General features: G+C 46.0%; 1 long non-coding RNA gene across 1 annotated transcript in view; it reads left to right on the top strand.

Moving 5' to 3' along the window:
- The first annotated feature begins 9573 nt into the window (after nt 1-9573).
- Nucleotides 9574-10886, top strand: part of LOC127919544 (uncharacterized) — a 21096-nt gene continuing 19783 nt past the window's right edge. Inside the window, exon 1 of the long non-coding RNA XR_008103270.1 lies at nt 9574-10886. This exon is cut by the window's right edge and continues 1071 nt beyond it. This is a non-coding gene — a long non-coding RNA (uncharacterized LOC127919544).

Genomic DNA, 10886 nt, shown 5'->3' with positions numbered 1-10886 from the left:
TTACAAGGACTGTTATAAGGACTGTTATAAGACTGTTACAAGGACTGTTACAAGGACTGTTATAAGACTGTTACAAGGACTGTTATAAGGACTGGACTGTTATAAGACTGTTACAAGGACTGTTATAAGACTGTTACAAGGACTGTTACAAGGACTGTTACAAGGACTGTTATAAGACTGTTACAAGGACTGTTATAAGACTGTTACAAGGACTGTTACAAGGACTGTTATAAGACTGTTACAAGGACTGTTATAAGACTGTTACAAGGACTGTTACAAAGGACTGTTACAAGGACTGTTAAGGACTGTTAGGACTGTTACATAAGACTGTTACAAGGACTGTTACAAGGACTGTTACAAGGACTGTTACAAGGACTGTTACAAGGACTGTTACAAGGACTGTTATAAGGACTGTTACAAGGACTGTTACAAGGACTGTTACAAGGACTGTTATAAGGACTGTTACAAGGACTGTTACAAGGACTGTTATAAGGACTGTTACAAGGACTGTTACAAGGACTGTTACAAGGACTGTTATAAGGACTGTTATAAGGACTGTTACAAGGACTGTTATAAGGACTGTTATAAGGCGAGTATGAATACAGGGGTTAATTGAGATTTCAAAGAAGTATTAATTCACATACAAACAGAACGCACGCGCGCGCAAACACACACACAGACAGACTAAAGTCCACCCAACCACACATACCAGGGAAGTACTGTAATCTGAAATTCAGGAAGTAAACTGAAATTCCAATTAAATAATTTAATAAAGGGCATTTATTTTCAATGACTTTTAAATAAATGAAAAACTAGAAAGATATATATTTCAAAGGGTTTTACATTTCTGAATGTTAAATTGAAATCGCTTCCTGAATTGACTGGCTTCAATTTAAATGGACCCCAACCCTGACACATACAGACCCTTATACACTGACTGTACAAAACATTAAGAACACCTCTTTCCGTTACATGCAGTAGACTGACCAGGTGAATCCAGGTGAAAGCTATGATCCCTTATTGATGTCACTTGTTAAATCCACTTTAAATCAGTGTAGATGAAGGAGAGGAGACAGGTTAAAGAATAATTTTGAGACAACTGAGACATGGATTGTGTCCTGTATGTGTGCCATTCAGAGGATGAATGGGAAACACAATATATTTAAATGCCTTTAAACAGGGTATGGTAACAGATGCCAGGCACATCGGTTTGTGTCAAGAACTGCAACGCTGCTAGGTACACACAGTTGTGTCAAGTTGACTGGATGTCCTTTGGGTGGTGGACCATTCTTGATACACACGGGAAACTGTTGAGAGTGGAAAACCTAGCAGCGTTGCAGTTCTTGACACAAACCGGTGTGCCCGGCATCTGTTACCGTGGAGTCAACATGGGTCAGCATCCCTGTGGAACGCTTTCGGGGGGGGTGCAACACAATATTAGGAAGGCGTTCCTAATGTTTATTATACTCGGTGTTAATTTCTAAACTGTATGCACATATCACATATACCTCTGCAGACAGTTAATACCAGAGACATCTACATTTTTCATGTATGTGGCTCATAAAAGTAATTTAAAAAAAGTTTGCTCAGAGAAATAGAGACAGAGAACAAGAAAGAGATTGAGAGATGTCAGGAACTGGTGTGATTCAATTAGAAAAACTGACAAGAACCGTGATTAGAATCCATTAGATGTGTATCACCATATCTCTGGAGGTATTGGATGGGAACTGAAGGGTGCTGGGAATAGAGGCTTGATAAGAATGAGGTTGAATGAAGCTTGGATGTTTCTAATGGAATCCAAGTCAACTGCACTTAAAGTGCACACTGAGGTGCAGGGTATAGTGTAGTAAGACGTTCTCGTAATAAGTCATTCCCCTAACTTCCCCTCCCACCTCCTTTGCCACCTCCACTTCAACCGTTCCACTAACATACTTCCTCGTTCTTCCAAGTCTGCTGGTGTTTCCTACATCTCGTTGGGAGAGCCGCAGGTCTTAGGGTGCACTCACTTCCGTCATCATGAAGTGCTTTGAGAGACTAGTCAAGGACCATATTACCTCCACCCTACCTGACACCCTAGACCCACTCCAATTTGCTTACCGCCCAAATCGGTCCACAGTCGACGCAATCTCAACCACACTGCACACTGCCCTAACCCACCTGGACAAAAGGAATACCTATGTGAGAATGCTGTTCATCGACTACAGCTCGGCATTCAACACCATAGTACCCTCCAAGCTCGTCATCAAGCTCGAGACCCTGGGTCTGGACCCCGCCCTGTGCAACTGGGTACTGGACTTCCTGACGGGCCCCCCCAGGTGGTGAGGGTAGGCAACAACATCTCCTCCCCGCTGATCCTCAACACGGGGCCCCACAGGTGCGTTCTGAGCCCTCTCCTGTACTCCTGTTCACCCACGACTGCGTGGCCACGCACGCCTCCAACTCAATCATCAAGTTTGCGGACGACACAACAGTGGTAGGCTTGATTACCAACAACGGCGAGACGGCCTACAGAGAGGAGGTGAGGGCCCTCGGAGTGTGGTGTCAGGAAAATAACCTCACACTCAACGTCAACAAAACTAAGGAGATGATTGTGGACTTCAGGAAACAGCAGAGGGAACACCCCCCTATCCACATCGATGGAACAGTAGTGGAGAGGGTAGCAAGTTTTAAGTTACTCGGCATACACATCACAGACAATCTGAATTGGTCCACTCACACTGACAGCGTCGTGACGAAGGCGCAGCAGCGCCTCTTCAACCTCAGGAGGCTGAAGAAATTCGGCTTGTCACCAAAAGCACTCACAAACTTCTACAGATGCACAATCGAGAGCATCCTGGCGGGCTGTATCACCGCCTGGTACGGCAACTGCTCCGCCCTCAACCGTAAGGCTATCCAGAGGGTAGTGAGGTCTGCACAACGCATCACCGGGGGCAAACTATCTGCCCTCCAGGACACCTACACCACCCGATGTTAAAGGCCATAAAGATCATCAAGGACATCAACCACCCGAGCCACTGCCTGTTCACCCCGCTATCATCCAGAAGGCGAGGTCAGTACAGGTGCATCAAAGCTGGGACCGAGAGACTGAAAAACAGCTTCTATCTCAAGACCATCAGACTGTTAAACAGCCACCACTAACATTGAGTGGCTGCTGCCAACACACTGTCATTGACACTGACCCAACTCCAGCCACTTTAATAATGGGAATTGATGGGAAATGATGTAAATATATCACTAGCCACTTTAAACAATGCTACCTTATATAATGTTACTTACCCTACATTATTCATCTCATATGCATACGTATATACTGTACTCTATATCATCGACTGCATCCTTATGTAATACATGTATCACTAGCCACTTTAACTATGCCACTTTGTTTACTTTGTCTACATACTCATCTCATATGTATATACTGTACTCGATACCATCTACTGTATGCTGCCCTGTACCATCACTCATTCATATATCCTTATGTACATATTCTTTATCCCCTTACACTGTGTATAAGACAGTAGTTTTGGAATTGTTAGTTAGATTACTTGTTGGTTATTACTGCATTGTCGGAACTAGAAGCACAAGCATTTCGCTACACTCGCATTAACATCTGCTAACCATGTGTATGTGATAAAATTCGATTTGATTTGATTTGATTTGATTAGGGTGTCAGGGAGAGAATATCAAAGTACCTCCTTGGCTGGTGTTTGGATACCCCACGGAGGCTGATGAGGATTTCTCTAGCTGAGGTAAAAGTGCTGAGTGGCTCTGCTTTGCGGAGAGAGGAAGGTAGTGATGAAGAGGACAGGGAGGGGTAGCGAGAAAGAGAGAAAGGGGAGAGAGGAAGGTAGTGATGAAGAGGACAGGGAGGGGTAGAGAGAGAGAGAGAGAAAAGGGAGAGAGGAAGGTAGTGATGAAGAGGACAGGGAGGGGTAGCGAGAGAGGGAGAAAGGGGAGAGAGGAAGGTAGTGATGAAGAGGACAGGGAGGGGTAGCGAAAGAGAGAGAAAGGGGAGAGAGGAAGGTAGTGATGAAGAGGACAGGGAGGGGTAGCGAGAGAGGGAGAAAGGGGAGAGAGGAAGGTAGTGATGAAGAGGACAGGGAGGGGTAGCGAGAGAGAGAGAAAGGGGAGAGAGGAAGGTAGTGATGAAGAGGACAGGGAGGGGTAGCGAGAGAGGGAGAAAGGGGAGAGAGAGAAGCCACAGGACATTTTCCGCAAGGTGAAATATTTGCCTTACTTTGCAATACAGAGCAAAATATATAGAACCGTAGAATACATATTATCTACATTTTAGTACAACTAACCACTGTCCCCAGAATAGGCTAATGGCTAGTAGTAGTTTTCTACAAATTTTTACCTTACTTTGCAATATGGGGCGGCAGGGTAGCCTAGTGGTTCGAGCATTGGGCTAGTGACCGGAAGGTTGCAAGTTCAAATCCCCGAGCTGACAAGGTACAAATCTGTCGTTCTGCCCCTGAACAGGCAGTTAACCCACTGTTCCTAGGCCGTCATTGAAAATAAGAATTTGTTCTTAACTGACTTGCCTAGTTAAATAAAGGTAAAATAAATATGGACCCATCCATATGATTGATCTGTACAATATAGATTAGAAGAACTAACTACTGCTCAAGAATACGCAGGACTGAAGTAGAAGTGCACATGTTTGACTAGTTTTGAACTTTCATTTGCCTTACTTGGCAAAATGAAGAAAAATGCATAGGCATAGAACTATTTGATCTAGATTAGACCAACTAATGCCCAAATAAAGCCTAGACTAGTAGTAGTAGCAGTAGTTGTAGTAGCAGCAGTAGTAGTAGTAATAGCAGTTATAGTACAAATAGTACTAGCAGTATCAGTAGTAGTAGCAGTATCGTACACCCCAGGAGGTTGATGGCACCTTAATTGTGGAGGACAGGCTCATGGTAATTGTGGGAGCAGTATCAGTGTAATGGTATGAAATACATCAAACACATGGTTTAAATTTAATCCTCTACGTTCCAGCCATTATTATGAGCTGTCCTCCCCTCAGCAGCCTCCACTGTTGTACACATCCTCCACTGGTTTTGAACTCTCATTTGTCTTACTTTGTAATGTGGAGCAAGAACCTAGAACCATACTGTCTAGATTAGATTCACATTACTTCCCCAATAGGCATTTTAGGCAGGCTAGCTAATAGTAGTGTAGAATGTTTTCTACTCATTTAGAATCCTCCATGGATTTTGAAGGATTAGGTTTAAAGCACAACTCTGAATTGGATTATGTGTTTGGATAGTATTAGCTGATTGCAGTTGGGCACTCAGTAGTACAGTATGCACTGTGTGTATGTCTGTGTGTTTCTGTGTGTGTGTGTAAGTGTGTGCCTGTGTGTGTGTATGTCTGTGTCTGTGTGTTTCTGTGTGTGTAAGTGTGTGCCTGTGTGTGTGTATGTCTGTGTCTGTGTGTTTCTGTGTGTGTAAGTGTGTGTCTGCATGTGTGTGTGTCTGTCTCTTTGCGTGGACAGATGCGGTGGCTGTGTACAGAATATTACTACCACAAGTCTTAGTGACAGCGAGCGGCCGGTCATTTGTCACTGTCTGTCCCCAGTTCATTGTCTGAGGGCCACAGTATAACCACTGACCTGGGGGTCACAGTATACCCACTGACCTGAGGGCCACAGTATACCCACTGACCTGAGGGCCACAGTATACCCACTGACCTGAGGGCCACAGTATACCCACTGACCTGAGGGCCACAGTATACCCACTGACCTGAGGGCCACAGTATACCCACTGACCTGAGGGCCACAGTATACCCACTGACCTGAGGGCCACAGTATACCCACTGACCTGAGGGCCACAGTATACCCACTGACCTGAGGACCACAGTATACCCACTGACCTGAGGACCACAGTATACCCACTGACCTGAGGGCCACAGTATACCCACTGACCTGAGGACCACAGTATACCCACTGACCTGAGGACCACAGTATACCCACTGACCTGAGGGCCACAGTATACCCACTGACCTGAGGACCACAGTATACCCACTGACCTGAGGACCACAGTATACCCACTGACCTGAGGACCACAGTATACCCACTGACCTGAGGACCACAGTATACCCACTGACCTGAGGACCACAGTATACCCACTGACCTGAGGACCACAGTATACCCACTGACCTGAGGGCCACAGTATACCCACTGACCTGAGGGCCACAGTATACCCACTGACCTGAGGACCACAGTATACCCACTGACCTGAGGGCCACAGTATACCCACTGACCTGAGGGCCACAGTATACCCACTGACCTGAGGGCCACAGTATACCCACTGACCTGAGGGCCACAGTATACCCACTGACCTGAGGACCACAGTATACCCACTGACCTGAGGACCACAGTATACCCACTGACCTGAGGACCACAGTATACCCACTGACCTGAGTGCCACAGTATACCCACTGACCTGAGGACCACAGTATACCCACTGACCTGAGGGCCACAGTATACCCACTGACCTGAGGGCCACAGTATACCCACTGACCTGAGGACCACAGTATACCCACTGACCTGAGGACCACAGTATACCCACTGACCTGAGGGCCACAGTATACCCACTGACCTGAGGGCCACAGTATACCCACTGACCTGAGGGCCACAGTATACCCACTGACCTGAGGGCCACAGTATACCCACTGACCTGAGGACCACAGTATACCCACTGACCTGAGGACCACAGTATACCCACTGACCTGAGGGCCACAGTATACCCACTGACCTGAGGGCCACAGTATACCCACTGACCTGAGGGCCACAGTATACCCACTGACCTGAGGGCCACAGTATACCCACTGACCTGAGGGCCACAGTATACCCACTGACCTGAGGGCCACAGTATACCCACTGACCTGAGGACCACAGTATACCCACTGACCTGAGGACCACAGTATACCCACTGACCTGAGGACCACAGTAACTCCTATATAATAACGTCTGTTTATGAACATCATTTATATCACCTCCTGTTCTCTGTACATCATGGAGACTTTACCATAGTCATACAATCAAGAGTTTTGTGTTGCTCCTGAGGGACAGTCATTTTCTGCATGTCACCTCTTCTCTTCATAATGAACAGTAGCCTAGGCTCTATATTCCACATTCAGAAAAGGAAGTGCATATATATATACATACATTTTGCTGCAGTGGTATGACAATGTCACAATGGTTACGCTGAAACTCAACCCTGAGGTGGTCTATGACTAGTTCCTCCTGATCGTGTGATCTGGTCAGGACACACTCTGTGCCAGGTTATACGGGCCTGGGAATGAACTATAACTAAGATCTCTTGTGTTTTTACACATGATGATGTTTATTGTCATGAGATTTCCCCTTAAATAGGCCAGTTGCAAAGTCAATATTGGCTATATTGTAAAAAGTTCTGAAAACGAAAATGTGCTTTTTGGTCTTAATTTAAGGTTAGGGTTATGCATTAGGGTTAGCAGTGTGGTTAATGTTAGGGTTTAGCATTAGGGTTAGCAGTGTGGTTAAGGTTAGGGTTAGGTTTAAAATCAGATTTTATGACTTCATGGCTGTGCCAGCTGGTGACCACTCTACAGAACTGCCTCCGGAACAATATTCATGACGAAAAACGTTAACCTGCTTTTTTTTACGGTGCTCTTTAAATGCCACTCACAATATTACTTCTGAAAATCTATCTGTAATGGAAGGCTTTCTGAAACACCTTTGTTACAACACTACAAAGGATGGGTTGGAAAAGTCTAGATAGTAACGGCTGGCTTTAGAGATACCAGAGGATTGGGAGCAGTGTTAGAGCCTCATTATGTTCATTCACGTCAGTCTCTTCCCGCTGCCAAAAAACACAGAACAAACTTTTTTGGAGGGTGGAATTAATCGTGTGTATGTGTTAATGTGTGTGTGTTCTGTGATGATGTGGTGTACTCCAGCCTGAGTGTGTGTGTGCGTGTGTTCTGTGATGACGTGGTGTCCTCCAGCCTGAGTGTGTGTGTGTGTTTTTGTGACGATTGAGTGGTGTCCTCCAGCCTGAGTGTGTGTGTGTGTGTGTGTGTTCTGTGATGACGTGGTGTCCTCCAGCCTGAGTGTGTGTGTGTGTGTTTTTGTGACGATTGAGTGGTGTACTCCAGCCTGCCTCGTCGTCGCCATGGGATTATCCTCTAAGCGGTTTCCACAACATTATTTCATTTTTCTGAAGTGCGTGTGTGTCTGTGTGTGTCCGGCCTCTGCTGCCACAGTCCACACACTCACGCATGTGCGTGGGCAAACACACACACACCCATGTAAACATGCACACACACACGTTACAACAAGCCAACCGGCCATGCAAACAAATGGTGAAAGTCTAAATGCAATCCCATTTAAATTGTGGAATCTGGGCTGGGTGAAATCTCAAATGAAAACACAGCAGGCGTTGACCTAGACAGCTCTTTTAATGCTCTCATCTGTTGTTGCTTATTTTAGGACGTTGTCTAAATCACAGCCAGCCGCTGTTGTGTGTGTGTCTATGTGCGTGTGTGTGTGTTTAGAGTGTAACAACAAAAGAAATCCTCACCAAAAGCGAGCAGGTTCTTACTAGTGCCTATTAAAATGAGATTGATGCCCCAACCTTGTTTTATTTGTGTTGTCACAACATTGTCAAATGGTGGTGTCATTATAAACAACCTTCTCACAAACTATTTCAACGTTGTGACAACTTCATTTGTTAGTAGGGGCGAATATTATTTATAGGTCAGAGCATTGGGATGATCATTCAATTCAATGATATAGTAGTTAATCATCAACCTGGGTTGTATTCGCTACGCACCAAACGGGCGAAAAATGGGCGAAACAGGGATGGACAACCTGAACTTGTCTAATAGGAAGCTTGTTTTTGTTTTCTGTTGCTTAACCTTTTGTTACGGTGTATCCTAATGAATTATGACCCTGATGTAGCCTACCACCAGACATCTCAGACAGAATGACTTTGCAGTATCACATTCGGTATGTGGATTGACATGCAGCATAGGATAGTGCTGGCGGGGCTTCTCCATCCATTTAAGGACAGATAAGTCTGCGGCTAAATCGTGTTTTCTGCCTTGGTAATCACATGTTCTGGATATTGGCTTAAGCTGCTCAGATGATCAGGAGAGAAAGGCTGTGGGAGAAAAGGGTTACAGTGGATGCATCCAAAACAGCACCCTCTTCCCTATATAGTGCACAATGGGCCCTGAGTAATCATATCAAATTGGATTTGTCACATGCGCAGGTGTAGACCTTACAGTGAAATGCTTACTTACAAGCATGTAACCAACAATGCAGTTTTAAGAAAATCCCCAAAAAAGTAAGAGATAAGAATAAGAAATAATTAAAGAGTATCAGTAAATAACAATAGCGAGGCTCTATACAGGGTGAACCGGTACAGGGTCAATGTGTCAATGTCCGGGGGCACCGGTGTCGAGGTAATTGAGGTACTTATGTACATGCAGGTAGAGTTATTAAAGTGGCTATGCATAGATAATAAGAGTGCGTAGCAGCAGTGTGGGGATGGGGAGGGGTGGGGGGGCAATGCAAATAGTCTGGGTAGCTGTTTGATTAGCTGTTCAGGAGTCTTATGGTTTGGGGTAGAAGCTGTTTCGGACCTAGACTTGGCGCTCAGGTACCGCTTGCCGTGCGGTAGCAGAGAGAACAGTCTATGACTAGGGTGGCTGGAGTCTTTTAGAATTGTAGGGCCTTCCTCTGACACCGCCTGGTATAGAGGTCCTAGATGGCAGGAAGCTTGGCCCCGGTGATGTACTGGGCCATACGCACTACCCTCTGTAGTGCCTAGTGATCGGAGGCTGAGTAGTTGCCACACCAGGCAGTGATGCAACCCGTCAGGATGCTTTCGATGGTGCAGCTGTAAAACCTTTTGAGGATCTGAGGACCCACTCCAAATCTTTTCAGTCTCCTGAGGGGAATAGGTTTTGTCGTGCCCTCTTCACAACTGTCTTGGTGTGCTTGGACCATGTTAGTTTGTTGGTGATGTGACCACCAAGGAACTTGAAGCTCTCAACCTGCTCCACTGCAGCCCCATCGATGAGAATGGGGGCATGCTCGGTCCTCCTTTTCCTGTAGTCCACAATCATCTCCTTTGTCTTGATCACGTTTAGGGAGTGGTTGTTGTCCTTGAACCACAAGTTCAGTTCCTCCCTATAGGATGTCTCATCGTTGTCGGTGATCAGGCCTACTACTGTTGTGTCATCAGCAAACGTAATGATGGTGTTGGAGTCGTGCCGCCGTGCAGTCATGAGTGAACAGGAGGGGACTGAGAACGCAACTCCGATGGGCCCCTATGTTGTGGATCAGCGTGGTGGATGTGTTGCTACCTACCCTTACCACCTGGGGGCGGCCCGTCAGGAAGTCCAGGATCCAGTTGCAGAGGGAGGTGTTTAGTCCCAGGGTCCTTAGCTTAGTGATGAGCTTTGAGGGCACTATGGTGTAGTCAATGAATAGCATTCTCACATAGGTGTTATTTTTGTCCAGGTGGGAACGGGCAGTGTGGAGTGCAATATAAATTCCATTATCTGTGGATCTGTTGGTGCGGAGTGCAAATTGGAGTGGGTCAAGGGTTTCTGGGATAATGGTGTTGATGTGAGCAATGACCAGCCGTTCAAAGCATTTCATGGCTCAGGCGTGAGTGCAGATTATCTTAGTGTTCTTGGGCACAGGGACTATGGTGGTCTGCTTGAATCATGTTGGTATTACAGACTCAGACAGGGAGAGGTTGAAAATGTCAATGAAGACACTTGCAGTTGGTCAGTGCATGCTCAGAGTACACGTCCCGGTAATCCGTCTGGCCCAGCGGCCTTGTGAATGTTGACCTGTTTAAAGGTCTTACTCACATCGGCTG

Source organism: Oncorhynchus keta, unplaced genomic scaffold (genome assembly GCF_023373465.1).
Source record: "Oncorhynchus keta strain PuntledgeMale-10-30-2019 unplaced genomic scaffold, Oket_V2 Un_contig_1690_pilon_pilon, whole genome shotgun sequence".
Lineage (NCBI taxonomy): Eukaryota > Metazoa > Chordata > Actinopteri > Salmoniformes > Salmonidae > Oncorhynchus > Oncorhynchus keta.
This window is presented reverse-complemented; position numbering and strand designations above follow the sequence as displayed.